This window comes from Megalobrama amblycephala, linkage group LG2 (genome assembly GCF_018812025.1).
Source record: "Megalobrama amblycephala isolate DHTTF-2021 linkage group LG2, ASM1881202v1, whole genome shotgun sequence".
NCBI lineage: Eukaryota > Metazoa > Chordata > Actinopteri > Cypriniformes > Xenocyprididae > Megalobrama > Megalobrama amblycephala.
In genome coordinates, this window is record NC_063045.1 from 1,294,392 (window position 1) to 1,306,595 (window position 12,204).

The window sequence follows — 12,204 nt, forward strand, 5'->3', positions numbered from 1 at the left end:
TTTAGAGTTAGTAACGGAGGCTTGGTTCAACTGTCAAATTGAGTTTTGAATCCGTGGCGGAAGGAAGTAGTGCCGCACAAAAGACGGTTTTAAAGACACTCCGTTGTTGTTTTTATTTACACACTCGTGCCGTCGAACTGTTGTATAAACGCAATATCACACTCGTAGCCGTGCGATATGGCTGTATATCAGCACGCTGTGATTACCTACGGCACGAGGCCGCAGGCGAATCACAGCGTGCTGATATACAGCCATATCGCACGGCTACGAGTGTGATATTGCTCATATATATATATATATATGTATATATATATATATATATATATATATAAAGTTATAACACAGCATATTAATTTCTTCATGTCTTGTCTGCCAATGAATAAGTTTAGGCATATATATAATTTCTGTAAATCTAACATACTTTTAATTGTCTGCAGCAGGAGAGAGCCTGTGCAGCAAAAACAAGATGATGGTGTTTATAAGTAGGGATGGGTATCGACCCAATATTAATGAGGTTCCTGACCCACTGAAATATTGACAGTCATGCACCCACAGTCAATATTGATGTTCGTCATGCATGCTGTGTGCATACATCGAATCATGTGAGTACAGTGTTTATTTTGATGTTTACATTGATTCTGAATGAATTTGAGGCTGTGCTCCGTGGCTAACGGCTAATGCTACACTGTTGGAGAGATTTATAAAGAATTAAGTTGTGTTTATGAATTATACAGACTGCAAGTGTTTAAAAATGAAAATAGTGACGGCTCTTGTCTCCGTGAATACAGTAAGAAACGATGGTAACTTTAACCTCATTTAACAGTACATTAGCAACATGCTAACGAAACATTTAGAAAGACAATTTACAAATATCAGTAAAAATATCATGATATCATGGATCATGTCAGTTATTATTGCTCCATCTGCCATTTTCGCTATTGTCCTTGCTTGCTTACCTAGTCTGTGCACAGATCCAGCCGTTAATACTGCCTTTCCTTGTCTAATGCTCAAACATGGGCTGGCATATGCAAATATTGGGGGCGTACATATTAATGATCCCGACTGTTACGTAACAGTGTTATGTTGAGATCCGCGTGTTTTCCGGAAGTCTTTTAAACAAATGAGATTTACATAAAAAAGAGGAAGCAATGGGGTTTGAGACTCACTGTATGTCTTTTCCATGTACTGAACTCTTGTTATTCAACTATGCCAAGATAAATTCAATTTTTCATTCGAGGGCACCTTTAAAGTACAGAAATTGAATAAAGTAGCTAATCAAATGTAAACCAACATTGCATATAATCTTCATTGAATAAATAAAGATTAATCAATATTAATTATAAAGTTACAAAAGCTATTCTGTTTAAGAGCAATGAGGGATTGGCTTGTCTTTTGTTGTTTGATTAAAAGGTGCCAAAGAGGATCTTTTCGTCGACTGAGAAACCAAAGACTGTTACTGAGTTTTTGAAATGAGCGCATGCGTAAGAATTTCGAGGGAACGCCTCCCAAAACTCATGCACGAGTATTGGAACACGAGTGTTTACCACCGGCATTCGCTGTGTCGTGTTTTTTGGATTCATTATGTCGGACTCACCGCAGGTAACTCATAATCTGCAGTTGTTACTCCTGTCTCCTGACAAAAACATTGCATGCGGCGCCTGTGGAGTGTGGAAAGTTACTGGAGCGCGCAGCTGCGCTCGTCTCTCACAAGGAACGTCATGGCAGTGATTGACAAGCCAGAGGGCCAATGGCTGATGTTTTTAAGGCCCTACCTCGTGCACAGATGATGTATATTAATATTATTACTTTCAGTGCACCTAATAAATAGTCTTTTATCAGTTAGTAAAGACAGTTTCAAGTAATATTGCAAAAATGTATAAAACAAAACATCCTCTTTAGCACCTTTAACATTAAAAACAGCAAGAACGCAAGGGCTGCTGTCACGGATACAGCACACTGATACTGTACACATGCGTTCTTTCTGAGTAACCTACTATGTTTGCTAGTACTCGACATGATGGGCATGTTGACATTTGAATTTGTCCGTTCAAGCGCAAGACTTGAAAGAGAACTCGATATCTGTGCACTGTACACACGCACTTCAGATGAGTGCACAAATCTTCTCACAGTGAGTGTGTGAGTTCTCTTTGGCGTCTTGCTCATGAATGTTTAAATTAGCAAGGCTTAAATGAGTTTAGTTTAAATGCAGATTGCAACGTGTGCTGTTCAGGTCTCACCTGTGCTCGCGCGCTATCAACTCCCCGGTGATGACGGCGTAAATGACCATAGAGCACACAGCACTCGCATTGAACAAAGTTTTGGGGAGGCCAGAATGCGTATCCATCAACAGAAACATACTTTAGCCTCACTCTGACTCTTTTCAACAAACAACATTATAGATGCGTATGCGTCGTCAGATATGAGATGAGTGTGTGTTTTTGTTTTGTTTTTTACAGAGAACTGTTTTATACATATACAGTGACAATAATGCCTACTGTAAATATAGTTACAACCACGATTAGAGTTGTTTGCATAAAATATTAACACATTTGCCCTTTGATAGGCTACAACATCGTATAGATTTTAAAATCTTGCTACTTACTTATAAAGCTCTAAATGGTTTAGCTCCCCAGTACCTAAGTGAGCTCTTAATGCATTATAGTCCTTCACGTCTATTGCGATCTCAGAATTCAGGCCAGTTGATAATACCCAGAATATCAAAATCAACTGAAGGCGGCAGATCCTTTTCCTATTTAGCACCTAAACTCTGGAACAATCTTCCTAGCATTGTTCGGGAAGCAGACACACTCTGTCAGTTTAAATCTAGACTAAAAACACATCTCTTTGCTCTTGCATACACAAAACACATTATCAATACATTTACATTTTTCAAATCCGTTAAAGGATTGTTACGCTGCAATAATTAGGTCGGCCGGAACCGAGAACATTTCCTATAACACTAGATATACCTGTACATCAGAATAAGAATGGCATCTACGCTAATATCTGTCTCTCTGCTTATCCTGAGGTTTGCCGGGTGCTGGATCCAGGCCGTATCCAGATCAGATGGAGAACCTGTGTCTGGACCTGACTACAACGTAGCCCAGGAGACAATGGGCCTACAGATCCAGTTCTGGCTGCATCTATAATTCAGATTTTTAATCCCCGTATCCGCTTACATATATTTATATATAATCTATTTTTAATCTCTATAATAAAAATGTATAATTCAGATTTTGATCTCCATATCCATTTACATATATTATATATATCTTCCAAGGGGTTTTTTCCCTCCTAGGACTTTTTTCCCAGTGTTAGCACGCTGGGTTTTTCTCCTAGGGGTTTTTTTCCACCCCTGGGAGTCAGCCGACATTGGCTTAATGTAGCACCATCTTGTATATGTTACATATTACCACGCTTGTTTGTACAGCTCATTTTTAACCACTTCCCTTTTTTCTGTGCTTCTAATATGTAAAGCTGCTTTGAAACAATTACCAATTGTAAAAAGCGCTATATAAATAAATTTGACTTGACTTGAGTTGACTACAATATATCTCCATAAATACTATTTTCTCAGTTCTGTGCATATTTTCACTTACATCAATTGGTTCATCAATATGGTAAAGTGGGAAAATATGTTAAAAGGGAGAAAAAAATTACCATTCTTGGTTAGGGATTTTTCTAGTAAATAACAGGTGGCTGTGGAAAGAAAAAGACCACTGATAAAAGCTGTCACGTGGAGGCTTCTTGTCTCTGGGAAGAGTTGATTGTCCTTGGACAGTTATGTGAAAACAGGAGGAGTGAAATAACACACTGTATAATAATTGTGCCCTGCAGAGACAAATTCAGATGAACAGCTCGCATCTCACATTGTTGCTTGAAAATAAAGTTAAAACTCCTGTGATCTGGAGCTTCGACTCTGAGAGCTTTTTATGATACCAGATCTGAAGGGACACTGAGACATCGAATTTGCCACGAAATAATTGGCGAGAGACGGCCAGGAAGAGGACGGGATAGGACCTCGGTGGGCACGAGACATCACAAGCCGCTGTAGAAATAAGGTAAGGAATTTTACTCATATTTGTCTTGTGTGGCTCCTTGTGAGCGAGTGCCTGGATGGCAACTGCCTAAAACTTCAACAAAACGAACCAAACTATTATTATCACGTTTTCTTTATAAATTAAGATTTTCAAACAAAGTAAGACAGTATGGAAACTTTTGTGAAAAAGTATTCAATGTATGTATACACACACACAAACACCACACCACCATCAAAGACCTAGATTGAACCTCATTGGTTCTTTCAGAAGCTCGTAACATGAGAGTGCTGTTTACCACAACTAATGTGTGAGTCGATGAATGTTTTGCGTGAATAAGAGCCTAAATTTGATCTGTTCATCATATAAAGTGATTGAGTCTCTTTGGAAAATCTGGACTAAACTGCCAATTCATATATTTTTACGATCTCTTAATGAACTTTTTGAAGCATCAAAGTGGTAGTTGCGTAGCTGTCAATGGAGGAGCAGAAAGCTCTCAAATTGCATTAAAAAGATCCTTATTTTTGTTTTCTGAAGATGAATTAATCGGTAATTTGCGGGTAATTAATAACCACATTTCCATTTTTGGGTGAACTATTCCTTTAAGTGTTTGGTGCTGAGATGAACACAATTGTGATGCAAAAATCTGAATGGATGTTTAAAACATTTGAAATGCTCTTCAGAAACAGAAAGTAGCGCAGCTGCTGTCAGAGAGTGAATGTGTATTTTCATTCAGAGCGTCTCCTTCGCTCGTCCCACCATGTGCTTCTCGTGTGTGTTGGGCTTGTTCACATCAGAGAGCAGATAGCATACAGCGGTGATGTGCATTTTAAACAGTTTATGTATAATTCATAAATAATTATGAATAGTAATAGTGCCCATGATAACAATATTGTGCATGATCATTATTGTGATATACCACATTACCGTATACCGGCACGTATGCTTGTATGTTATAATATGAAGTTCATATTTTATAACTAACTACTCTAGAGAATTATTTTCCCATCATACTCTGGAGTTCAAATGATGTCACTTCCTGGGTGTCGCCACTTTAAGAAACATTTAATTTTTAAAAGGAGGAAATTGTGTCGTAACAGTGTTGGGTGGAAAATGTGCAATGGATAATTGATTGTTCATTTAAAAGTAGTTTTTAATTAAAAATAAATGTAATATACATTCAAGAGACTGTCAGAATTGAATCACTATTGTGTAGTTTTTAAATATTAATTTTATGTAAGATAATTGTTGAGTTTTTTCCCCTGTAATTTCAGACCTGATGGAGGAGAAGCAGCATGTCAAAACTAGAGAAAAAACTCGCTCAGAGACTGAAAGTTTTTCTTTACTGAAACGAAGAGAGAAGAAATGTTTCACCTGTCGTCAGTGTGGAAAGAGTTTCGCATACAAACAGAGACTCAAGGTTCACATGAGGATCCACACTGGAGAGAAACCGTTCACATGTGATCAGTGTGGGAAGAGTTTCACACATAAAGGAAACCTTAAGAGACACATGGAGAGAAACTGCATGAATGTGATCAATGTGGTGAATCATTTTTGAGGTCATCAGTCCTGAAGGATCACCTGAAAGTTCATTCACAGGAGAAACCACATTCATGTTCTCTGTGTGGAAAGAGTTTTTCACGTCTGCAAAGTTTAAAAGAACATCAGAAAATACATACTGGTGTAAGAAATCACATGTGCTTTGAGTGTGAGAAGACTTTTATTACAGCTGGACATTTGAAACTGCACCAGAGAATTCACACTGGAGTGAAACCTTACAAGTGTTCACATTGCGACAAGAAATTCAGTCGGTCAGTTCATCTTAAAATACATGAGAGGATCCACACCGGAGAGAAACCATGTCACTGCACTGCATGTGGGAAGAGTTTCACTGATTCATCTTCTCTACGCAGTCACAAAAAAAAAAAAAAAAATCACAGTAAGTAGATCTTCTTCAGATCCGGCACTTTCAATAATGAAGCCGCATCCTCATCGAACACAATAATACCATCGAGTAATAAAATCTCTTCAATATGAATCTGTCCTAACCAGCCACAACGAGTGACGGGATAAAGAAGCATCACCTAAATTTGTCACAGTAAAGAAAGTTCATTAAGATGGACTATCAAAAAACTTTTATTCTTGTATATTTTCTTCATGGTATAAAATATATCATTGTGCTTTACTTTTATGAAGTATCTTGTTATTAGGGCCCGAGCACTGATGGTGTGACCCTATTGTAATTGCTCAATTACTCTATTCTGAAATGAATCACATTTTTGAGGGCCTAAACATGCTCGAAAACTCATGAAACTTTGCACACGCATCAGAAATGGTGAAAATGTACGTCTGATATGGGTTTCAGAATGAGGTGTGGCACAAAGGCTTGATAGCGCAACCTATAAAATTTCCATTAAGCGCCCTTTGCACTACATTTCATGTACAGGTATGAAATTCAGTAGACAGATGTAACAGCCCAATCCCTACAAAAAAGTCCAAAATCTGCAAATTAACAAGTAGTGAGACATTTTGAATTATCTCTGCAAAATCTTTGCAATTTTTTCCATTTCCATTTAACAAACTCCTCCTAGAGTTTTTATCAGATAAACATCACATTTGGTCAGTCTAATCTAAAGTCCTTTGCAACATTAAATTGAGAAGATCTTGAATTTTCACCAAAAGGTGTGTCTAACAAATTTGATGTTTTGCCATGAAAGAGGAAGGTGTTGTAACTCGGGTATACAATGTCTGATCTGCCCAAACTTCCTGACCTGAAGACATCTACATGGCTATATTCAGTTACAGTCATAGCGCCACCTGTTGGCAACAGGAAATTACATGTTTTACACTGTGATTAACTCCTCATCTAAACCATCTCCAAGTGGACAGCAAGGATCCAGGATTCATTCATCTTGAAGACCATGCATGAGGTTGCATGTCCTGGGTCATTTTTTGTGAGACTAAATAGATTTAAGTTGATTTCACTGGTTTGTTTCCGGCCTGCCTGACCATTCTGTTGTCCTAGATTTAAGGAAATGGTCAAAGATTTTCAAGCAATATCCAGCCATTAAAGCAGCCTGAACCCACATGTCCAATTTTGCTTTACGCCGGAGAAAGCTAAAAAAATCACTTATGATAAAATCTGTAATACAGTATAGAATACTATCACATGGCATTTAAAGGCATACATGCATGGGTTCGATTAATGAATGAACTCATGGTGCATATGCATATAACAAGAATGCCTACTGTAAACTTTCACATGTTTGCCTTGTGATAGGCTACAATTTATCTCCATAAATAATGTTTTCTCAGTTTTGCACATATTTTCACTTGCCTACATCAATTGCTCCTTACGATCACTACATATTTTACATTTTCTTTACTTCAATTATCATTACTTCAATTATCTTTTCAGATAAAAACAAAGGTTTGTGATTAATTTACATTTTTAACTGCTGTTCACACAAGCCATTTAATATAGCTAAGTTTTTTATATGCTGTTTGTGCTACTTATAGACACTTGACTGATAATGATTTATGCAACAGATGCTCTTTACTCATTTCTCTTGCACTTAATAAACACAGTAATTAATAGTAACACACAGGGGAAATACAAACACTGAAAATTAAATGCATTTAAATTACATTGGCTACTAAATAGGCCTGATACAGTTATCTTGTTTGTATCTGTCTGTTTTTAGGAAGAATTTTGGATTTTGTGTAAATCTATAAGAATGGTAAAATTGAAAAGTGGAAGAAATTGATATTGAGACTCTGATGTATAAAATCTTTTTAAATTTTATTTTCCTTTTTTTTTTCTTTTTCTGTTTCTTCCTATAACTGTGCTCTGTTCTTTAGTGGTTTATGTGATTTTTTTTACTGCATTATTGTGTTTTCATGCAATAAAAAAAGCTCACCGGCGCCATCTTGTGCACCAAGTCCATACAGTAGGGGGCGGTAATACTTCTAAGAAGTGATCGGCCATTAACCAGACGAAGAAGAAGTGTCGCCGCTCTGACGTCATCAGTAGTTTTTTTTTCTCGCTCGTTCGGTCATCGCGTTTGTTGTTTGTTTTCTTCTGAGGTGAGTTCAGCAGTTCAGATATTTTGCGTATTTACACAATTCGTCTTAGCAACATTTACAAGGTTATTTCTGAATTATTTTCATCGGATAAAGTACCCTGTAATCGTCTTTTCTGGCATCTGCAAAGTGATTTAGTTAAACACGAAACGATCTGAGGAAAATGTTGAAGTCGTTCAGACATGGACGGTTGGTTTTGTGTCATTTTTAACTTTGTTTCATTTTACAGTGATAATGTTAGTGTTATTGAATGTTATGTTATCTCAAACGTTTATCTGTGAGGTGATTTAATGGGAACAGATACAGCCTTGTCATGTTCTTTATCGTGGCAATAAACTTGCTATCTAAATAATTTGTTGCTAGTAAATCGGACTGTATTTAGATTCATATGGACATGTACAGTTAAAAGTGTAATATGTAATATTTTTGCAGTAAAATATCCAAAAACCACTAGGCCAGTGTTATATATTTTGTTCACTTGAGTACTTACAATGTCGTGAGAAAATTGCCATTTTAACCAAGGCTCCGGGACGTGTGAGGAGTCGCCTGTCAATTGTGTCATACCCGCGTTACCCTCGGTTTCCGTTTTATTTTGTAGAAACCATGGAAACACCAAAGGCACTTTAATATATTACACATTTTAATAGTCAAGGGAAAACTGTTTTGATATATTTATAGTAGGTATGTGACGGTATCAAATTTTCATGTTGCGATTAATTTCTGAAGCTTTTATCACGGTATACGGTATTATCACAATAGTTGCAAAAAAAGTGTTGTCATAGTATAACTTTTAAGAACTCTCTTTCTTATAACAAAAAGAACTGCATATTTTAATACAATACACATGAAAATATATAAAGTAAAATTTTCTAACTGATTAAAGTGCAAATGAATTAGGCTATAAAGAACAACAGGTAACACTTTACAATAAGGTCTCATTATTTAATGCATTAACTAAGATTGATCAGTAGCTACATTTGTTACAGAAAGTATTATTTTTTTGTAAATGTTAGTTAAGAAAAAACAACTAATCATTGTTAGTTTTCTAACTAATCATTGTTAGGTTTCCGGGGTAACCACTGCATTTCTGCTGTTCCATCAGTGCTGTCAGAGAGTGAACGTGCACTTTCATTCAGCGCATCTCCTTCACTCGTTCCACCATGTGCTTCTCATGCATGTTGGGCTTGTTTACATCTGAGCGTGTGTGTCCCTTTGACGCAGAATAAAGCGGTTTTGTGCATTTTATACGGTTGATGAGGAAAGTATTCTTAAATGCATTATAAAAAAATGTATTAATCTGTAATAATAAATTATTATTTACGGTATTCTGAAGTATAACAATATTGTGCATATTCATTATCGTGATATCGCTTTACCGAATATTGGCACATCTAATCTATAGACAGAAAACTAATTGTTTTTATATAGCTCAACACTTTTAGTCTTATTGTTTAAATCTAATTTTCTTGATTTTTTTTTTTTTTTGCCTTGCCTTGCCATGCCTCAGAGAAAAACACTATTTTGTGAAGTAGCTAACATAGCATAATCAGATGCATCTTTATTTTTAGTAACAGTAATGCAGAATTTTCTCCATCATACAATACGTTTTAAAATTAATTTCATGCCATTTATCAACACAAGCCATCCAGCATTTAATATGATATTGTAAAATCGATCTATCTTACTGCAGTGTGTAACAGTGTCTCACAGCAGCCGCCGAGCGAACGCACAGAGTAACGTTATAACATCATTTTCAACACTCTCAAATGTATCTAATATGATAAACAGAGCTGCGTTACCTCATACTCATGACCGGAAAAGCGGAAGCTGTGTCATAATAAAAGTCCCGCTGCTCATGAGGCGTGTTGATCAATCGCTCCAGCTCCTCGTTCAGCTCCACAACACTCGCTCCTGCTCTGCTTCACACTACAGTAACGTTAATAATCGCATCCATGAACATGATTTCTTCCCGAGTCCTATCCCTATTCTATTGCACCGTCCGTTGAGGTGAGACCACATGTCCCAAGATTCCGGGCTCAAACTTGCATCATCAAGCTACGCCTTTGTTTTGAATAGGCCTCTAGCGGACATAATTCTTACATATTGCACCTTTAATGAGAAGACTCAGAAGAAGCAATGTCTTAAGATGGTTGTCATTAGTATTATTAGTTTGTATGTTTGTGTCATATGTGATAATACTATAATCTTTTAAATAGAGATGATTTTAATATTTAAGGCCTTATTCTGACTCAATCTGGACTCAAATTCTCTTTTCAAGCTCCTGATGTTTTCTTTTTACCACAGACGCACAAAATTACTACAGAATAACTATGCCAAAAGTTTACAGTGCTAATAGCCACACTAATGTCAACATACGAATGAAATGCTTTGCCGCTTCCCATGTTTTTTAACAGAATTTAAAAAAAAAATCCTAATGCTCACATCAGTTCACAAATAAATACTGAAATATTCCCATCAGCCTATAATATACCTCATTTGTGATTTATGAAAATGCATTTAAATTATTTTTATTTATTTATTTCATTTCAGGCCTGATGGAGGAAAGTGAAGAGGAGGAGAAACATCATGTCAAAACTGAAGATACAACTCTCTCACAGACTGAAAGTATTTCTTCCCTGGAAGGAAGAGACAAGAAATGTTTCACCTGTCATCAGTGTGGAAAGAGTTTCACACACAAACAGACTCTCGAGGAACACATGATCCACACTGGAGAGAAACAGCATGAATGTGATCAATGTGGCAAAACATTTTTGTTTGCTTCATACCTGAAGAGCCACCTGAAAGTTCATTCACAGGAGAAACCACATTCATGTTCTTTGTGTGGAAAGAGTTTTAAATACAAACTGAGTCTTGAGAATCACACGAGGATCCACACTGGAGAGAAACCGTTCACATGTGATCAGTGTGGGAAGAGTTTTAGTCAATCATACAGTTTAAAAGCACACATGAACATCCACACTGGAGAAAAGCTGTACGAATGTGATCAATGTGGCAGAATATTTTCGAGGGCTTCATGCTTATATACCCACATGAAAGTTCATTCACAGGAGAAACCACATTCATGTTCTTTGTGTGGAAAGAGTTTTTCACTTCTGCAGAGTTTAAAAGAACATCAGAAAAGACATACTGGTTTAAAAGATCATAAGTGCTTGGAGTGTGGGAAGAGTTTTATTACAGCTGCAGATTTGAAAATTCACTGGAGGACTCACACTGGAGAGAAACCTTACAAGTGTTCACACTGCGACAAGAGATTCAGACGGTCAGGACATCTGAAAACCCACGAGAGGATCCACACTGGAGAGAAACCTTACACTTGTGATCAGTGTGGGAAGAGTTTCACTCAATTATCTTCTTTACTCAGTCATAAAAAATACAATCACAATAAGTAGATCATCTTCAGATCCAGCGCTGTCAAGCGTGAAGCCACATACTCACCTGACACAATAATAACGAGCAACAGGACAAAGAAACATCATCTAAATTTGTCACAGTGAAAAAAGTTAATCTTTAAGACCAGCAGTTTCAACTGTGAGATTCACATCAACAATATGGACAATATCTAAAAAATATGTAAAATTTATATGATGCTCATCACTTGTAGTTTGTTTGTACTTTAATGAAGGAAATTTGTTTCTTTACAGGTTCAAACGGTCTGTTTTTTTTTTTTTTTCGTATTAGAAGAGATCCTTCTCAATTTTTTACACTCTATATTTGCTTGACCAGTTAACTTTTATTATCTACTTATTATTCTTGCATGAAGAATATTGTAATAATTTTAGTAACATTTAAAAGCCATTAAAATATTGTGCTTTGGGCTTTAAATTTCTGGATTAAATCTTTTAATTGCTTAATATATTTCACCCCACACATGCTAGTCGTCAGTCCTTAAGTCAGTGTGACGTTACTTTATTAGAGTGTTGTCATTTATTATTTTTAAGATATATGTAATTTGGATATTAAATGGGAAATTCACTTAATTGATTCACTTAAAATCTTAGATAAATTAATTATCATGGAGATATACTATATATAAACTGTTTGCCAACAAAATTATTATTTTTTT

The 12,204-nt window shown here is 36.2% G+C and overlaps 1 protein-coding gene and 2 pseudogenes across 1 annotated transcript in view; all 3 read left to right on the plus strand.

Moving 5' to 3' along the window:
• LOC125263100 (zinc finger protein OZF-like) overlaps nucleotides 1-12,204 on the plus strand; it is a 252,439-nt gene that overhangs the window by 143,523 nt on the left and 96,712 nt on the right. The window lies entirely within an intron of this gene.
• Nucleotides 5,313-8,117, plus strand: LOC125263119 (annotated as a pseudogene).
• LOC125263115 lies at nucleotides 8,133-11,963 on the plus strand (annotated as a pseudogene).